At 43.8% G+C, this 6,260-nt stretch overlaps 1 long non-coding RNA gene across 1 annotated transcript in view; it reads right to left on the bottom strand.

Moving 5' to 3' along the window:
- Positions 1 to 3,511: 3,511 nt before the first annotated feature.
- Positions 3,512 to 6,260, bottom strand: part of LOC117943658 — a 19,248-nt gene continuing 16,499 nt past the window's right edge. Inside the window, exon 3 of the long non-coding RNA XR_004656402.1 lies at positions 3,512 to 3,594. This is a non-coding gene — a long non-coding RNA (uncharacterized LOC117943658). The remainder of the gene's footprint in view (positions 3,595 to 6,260) is intronic.

Raw genomic sequence — 6,260 nt, 5'->3', positions numbered from 1 at the left:
AACATTCAAGCATTCAAGGTTAGTTGCATTTAATTTGAACACCTTCTTGGTTCAACTGGGACCCACTCATTGGTGTAGTCTACATGACACGCAGGTATACGCAGCATGCCCACTAAGAAAGCGCCAGGAAGTCCAAATAACCAATTAAAAATGCCCAAATGACACACAACTAAGTCATTTCCATTCTACTTTTGATACAGTTTTTAATTGTCATCTGTGTTTTTCTACTTCACATAGGCTAAGGAAAAGCATTTCCACTGTAAACTGGTGCATTAAAGTGCATCTGAAAATAGGGAATTAAGTCATTGATGCTACAAACTTCCCTGGGGGAGGGCATCCGGACCCCTCCCCCACTATGATATCTCCCCCCCACCCACCCCCCCCCCTCCCCAAAAGCTTGATTCAGGCCAATATATATACCCACTATAATACACTAGACTACACCACTGGACCTACTGTAATTGCCATAGATGCGCAAACATATAGATAGATAGATAGATAGATAGATAGATAGATAGATAGATAGATAGATAGATAGATAGATAGATAGATAGATAGATACTAGATAGATAGATACTAGATAGATAGATAGATATTTATTGATCCCAATGAAATGGGAAGTTCCAGATGACACCCTGTCTGGTATTACCACCCCTCGTGATAGTTGCCCCATTGGACCTACTGTACTTGGTGAGGACATTGTTATGAGCGTATGACAGAAGCAATGGCTGGAGCTGCAAACATGAAACCCGAGCTGTCATTTTAATTTCAGGGTTTGGTAACGTGTCAACCATTTTTTATTTTTTTTTCACATAATGTCTTTTGCGAAGCAATCACACATGACCCATTTAGTTGTGTAATTTGGAGGGGTAAAACTTGACTTACTATTCAGTGAAAAGAGTAAGACCACGATTACATCGGCACCATTATTATGTAAGAAGGAGTCCATGCTGTGAGGTGGAATGCCCCAACAGGTAAAGTAACCGTGCTACATATACATTTAGAAATGGATCATTCATAAATGCGGGAATAATAGAGGATTGCTTGGCTTGCCTCACCTATTCAGCCTGCTTCGTAGTTAATGGTTGCGGTGTATTACACATACTAGAGACCCCCCCCCCCCCCCCCCCCCCCCCCCTCCCCCAATACACACACATGCAGTGATCACACTGCGGTAGCTGCGGTAATTAAAGAAGACTTAACGGTGGAATAAACCTTGCATCTTTCCCTCTTCCCTCCATTAAAACTCCATTCCCTCCTCTGGTGTTTTTCCCTCTTTCTTCCTATTCATTTCTCTTTTATCTCTTTTCATCTTTTAATCATCCTGCTCTCATTCTTCTTCTTCTTCTTCTGTTGTCATCAGGTTGTTCTGCTTCTTTTCCCCTGTTTTCCTTGCTCATGTTCTTCTTCTCTATTCCCTTCTTCCCCCTGTTTTCCTTTTTCATCACTGTCTCCCTCTCACTTACTCTTCACCTCCTCCTCCCTTTCATTCCACCCTCTCCTCCTTCTCTTCTCTCTCCTTTCATCATTCCCCAGAGGTGAACCAATGTGTGCAAGCTGTTGCAGCAAGGGCAACGCTGGCGTACAGATCTAGTACACAGTGTGTACCGTGTGTGTGTGCGTGTGTGTGTGTTAGAAAGAGTGTGTTTGCAATTGGCTAAATGCGCACACACACACACACACACACACACACAAGCCTTGTAGACCCTGCAGATGCTGCATCAAGATAAATGAGCCGTCATTAGCCAATCAGGTCAGCCGGTGGGAGGGCGATGGAACACCGAGGAGGGAGATCAGCTTAGTGGAGGTCAAGCCTCTGACGGGGGAGATGTGTGTGTGTGTGTGTGCATGTGTGTGTTTCTCTGCACGCACAGAGAGAATGAACTCTCACAAAGTTTTCTTATTCTCCTCCTCGTCCTCGCCGCACAAGCAGAACTGCTTTTCTTCTTCTTCTTTTCTCCCCCCCCCCTCCCGGAGGAGTGCCGAAGATTGTTGTGCTGCCGTTTGACGGCCTAATTGGTGTCTCCAGCCCGTTGTTTATCTCTTTATCGACTACTCGTCACGTTGAAGGAGACAGAGGTTTAGGGGGAATTAAAAACATTTCAAAAAGTCTAGTTTGCAGCGTGGAATTTCTGCAATAGCGAAAGGGAGATGTCATGTTGTGTTTTTTTTAAGTTCCCAAAGAACTTCTCCTGGTGAAGGGCTATAAAACCAATTAGAGAGAAAGTTAGACTGGCATGTATTCTCATTACTGGACTATAATCAATCAATGGGTGTGTGTGTGTGTGTGTGTGTGTGTGTGTGTGTGTGTGTGCGCGAGTGTGTGCTTTCCTTCTTAACATTTACACTACGGCTGATGCAAATGTTTTTATGTGTGTGTGTGTGTGTGTGTGTGTGTGTGTGTGTGTAATTGTGTGTGTGTGTAGCGGGCTTTCAGGATGGCCGGTGGCTTCCTTTGATCACTAATCCTTTTTCTGGCCTGACTTTCTGTCCCTCGTTCTTTTATTCCTCTGCCCATCTCTCCGCCCTCCTCTCATCTCCTCTCCCGCGCTCAGCCAGTTGCCGTGTCGGCATTGCGAGCAGCTTACAGGCGGATATCTAGGCCAGGGTGCCCTGTCTTGCTTTCTTCTCCCTTTCCCTCTTCCTGACCCTCGGTCGATCCCCCCCCCCCGCCTCTCCCTCTGTTTTCCGGAGTGCTTAAAGATATAGCTTTGCACTTTTTATTTGAACATGATGCCCATGCAAGTGATTGTAATCATTCTTTGTCTCCATACCAGCAGTGGAGCAACTCTTTTCTAGCGAGAGACTTCACTGCAAAGGTGTGTTACCGAGTGCTAAGCGTAATTCAAATTATGTGATGTATGAATGAATGTGATTGTATACACTATTGGAAAAAAGTGCAAATTGCAGAAATGACGAATTTGTCAGTTGAAAAAACAAATACGCTCATGGAGAGACTCCACCAGCTGAGACATGATGGCCATTTTCTATCGCTCTATCGCTCTTTCTGTCACTCTTTTGTTGAGAGTGTCTTAACTTTCTGCACCATTGCCTGGTAAAATAAATTTCACAGGATTGTTACCGTGGCCGGTAAGAATGCTGGACATCAGTTCATTTCTCCGACCACAATCTGCGAATCCAGGGTGGCGAGGAAAGGACAAGCAATCTGCGGGGACAGGCTACATCCCCTATTTCAGGCGTATGAGGTGCTGTCATCAGACAGAAGAAATAGGATGCCAACCGGGCTCACAAATCATTTATTCCTACCAGCTTTGTATTACTGAACAAGTTGAGGGAATTAACGTGATCCTCTCTGTGGGATAACATTGCACTTTGGTATGATATTAAAATGTCACTGACGATGATGCACCTTCCTGTTGATAGCCCACTGGTGCTTATGACACTGCATTTCATATTTTGTGATGTAGAGATGGTTGGTTTTGTGTATTTTTGTTGTGCGGGGGGTGGGTTGGGGTGTGTGGGTTGGGAGAGGGGAGGGGGGTTAGTGGTTGTGTTGTTGTGTGTTGTCTGTCTGTCTTTCTGTCAGATGAGCTGTGTGGTGCAAGATGAATTCCCGAAAGGATCAATAAATGTCTATCCATCTACAAAAACAGAGAAAAGAGGGGAATAAAGAGCAAGACTAGAGGAAAATAATAATAAAAATTAACAAGTTCCTGAGTTTTGGGCTTTTGCATTAAGAAGCAGTGCACACAGTTAACACCAGTGGTGCAGTCTACGTGATACGCAGGTACACGGCACATACCCACTAGGGAAGATTAAGGATTTCCATGTACCCATATATTACATATATTACAGTAAAGTTTTGGTCATAAATTTACCCCGTCTGTGTTGCGAGTCACCTAGGAAAATCCATACAGTTTCTTGGCGGTCATTCTCTGTGCAAACGTGGAACTAACTCATACGAAAGGAGATGTGAAATGAAAGCCAACTCAATCTAAACTCTCATTATTTTCGTGAGCCTGCCCCTGAAGCTACCGCAGCTTCGGGTGACACTGCAGCATGAGGCTGATGCCATACGCGGTAACGTTTCAAGAAATTGGTGGGGGTTGTCGCTCTGGGACACTGGCGAGAATGAGGCTGGGAGGGGGGAAAAATCACAGTTTAATCACTACAAAAAACTAGAGCACACCCCCGGTCGACATCTTGCTGGAGCTAACGTCTACACAGTCGAGACTAAACTTGGGCTCTGGGAACCAATACAATTTTACTCTTTTTTGACACTCGAGTTATTCCTGGAAAGAGTAACTGAAACATGAATCAATATGTGCAACAACAAAGATGACAGCCACGCTCCACATACAGTATGGCTGGTTCATACCTTGCTGGCTCACTGCTGCTGTACTGGCTGTTTAGGGGGAATACACACGGACTGCAAAAACACCCCAAAACTGAAGCAAAAACCTGCACCATGTTTAGTCTGACCAAACTAGGGGAAGAAAATTCATTGTACTAGTTATGTGCAAAAATGTAAGCTAAAGTGCAGCCAAAGCAACAATGAGACTTGAGCAGTATTTTAAGTTATATCCCCTGTTTGTGTTTTTTCGTGTAACGTCGTGTAACGCTGATTTAAGCTTCAGTGTAACTTTTACTCATTTTTAAAATGAAGCAAAAGCTGGAGTTTTCCCTAGTATGGAAACAACATGGACGTCACAGTGACGATGTGTTGTACCAACCCGTTCTCACTCCCAACTCTTAAAATATGGATGCATCGTCAGTGGCTGTCCGCATCAGATACGACGCAATAGCACCCTTCAGCGTGTGTATGGATGTGAAGATGAAGTTATCTTAAAATGGACAACAGTAGTGAGTAGTATGAAAGTCCACTATGCTGCGTTGGTTGGTTGTTTTGGGTGGTGGACGGGTCTTTCACACAGTCGATGGGGGTTCATGTCCCGCGTCGTGTCACTGAAACGTTACCCCCCACCCGTAACCCCACCCGCAATCCTTTCCTAAACCCAACTGTCATGTTTTCCTAAACCCAACTGTCATGTTTTCCTAAACCCAACTGTCATGTTTTCCTGAACCCAACTGTTGCATTTTCCTTTTCCTAAACCCATCTGCCACTTTCTTTGTTTTCTAAACCCAACTGTTGCATTTTTCTATTCCTAAACCCAACTGTCGCTTTCTTTGTTTTCTAAACTCAACTGTCACATTTTCCTTTTCCTAAACCCAACTGTAATGTTTTCCTAAACCCAACTGTCATGTTTTCCTAAACCCAACTGTTGTCTTTTCCTTTTCCTAAACCCAACTGTCGCTTTCTTTGTTTTCTAAACCCAACCTTTGCTTTTTGCTTTTCCTAAACCCAACTGCCACTTTGTTTGTATTCTAAACCCAATTGTTGTGTTTTCTTAAATCAAACTTCCGCTTTCTTTGTTTTCTAAACCCAACTGTCGCATTTTTCTTTTCGTTAAACCCAACTCTCATGTTTTCCTTTTTCTAAACACAAACTGCAGCTCTCTTTGTTTCTTAAACCCAACTGTCCCCTTCTCGTCCCGCGTGTCAAGTAAACACCTTTTATGAGCCCAACCATGATTGTTCCCCAAACCTAACTGCTTCAAAAGTGACGACAATTGAAACATGTTTGACAAGTAATTTTTCCAGTTATTCCAAAACCACAGGAAGGCAGCATAAATGCCTTATCTCGCAGCGTTAACGATAGTAAAAACTAAAATGTGTATCCGCCCTGTGATTCGGATCCGCTCCAAATAGACAACACGTCTCTAGTTTACTGTTGGAAAGTGAGTATTGTACTAAGATAGACTTGGAAAAAAGTTTTCCTTCATACAAAATCTTGTTGTTTGAGTTTAATGGCAGTGTTAACTTTCTTTCTTCTGGTATTCTCTACATACTCCTTCCTCCCTTTCTTTTTTCCATATGTCCCTCTTTCTCCTCTCTCTCTCTCCTTCTCTGAGATCACCGTGGCCTTGTCCTTCTCTGTTTCCTTTACTTTATCTCTCTTTTGCTATGTTTATTTTCTCCTCTCAGTCAGTTTCAGGTGATCTGTCCAACCAGCTGAGGCGAGAAATCTCTCGGCTGTAGCACACACACACACGCACATGCACGCACACACACATACACACAAACACACACACACACACACACACACACACACACACAGTCGTGTCTGGCTATCTTTGTGGGGACCAGTCATTGACATAGGGAATGCATTCCCTAGCCCCTTACCCTAACCTTAACCATCAAACCTAAATGCCTAACCTTAACCCTCACCCTAACCCTAA

This window comes from Etheostoma cragini, chromosome 4 (genome assembly GCF_013103735.1).
Source record: "Etheostoma cragini isolate CJK2018 chromosome 4, CSU_Ecrag_1.0, whole genome shotgun sequence".
Classification (NCBI taxonomy): Eukaryota; Metazoa; Chordata; class Actinopteri; order Perciformes; family Percidae; genus Etheostoma; species Etheostoma cragini.
This window is presented reverse-complemented; position numbering and strand designations above follow the sequence as displayed.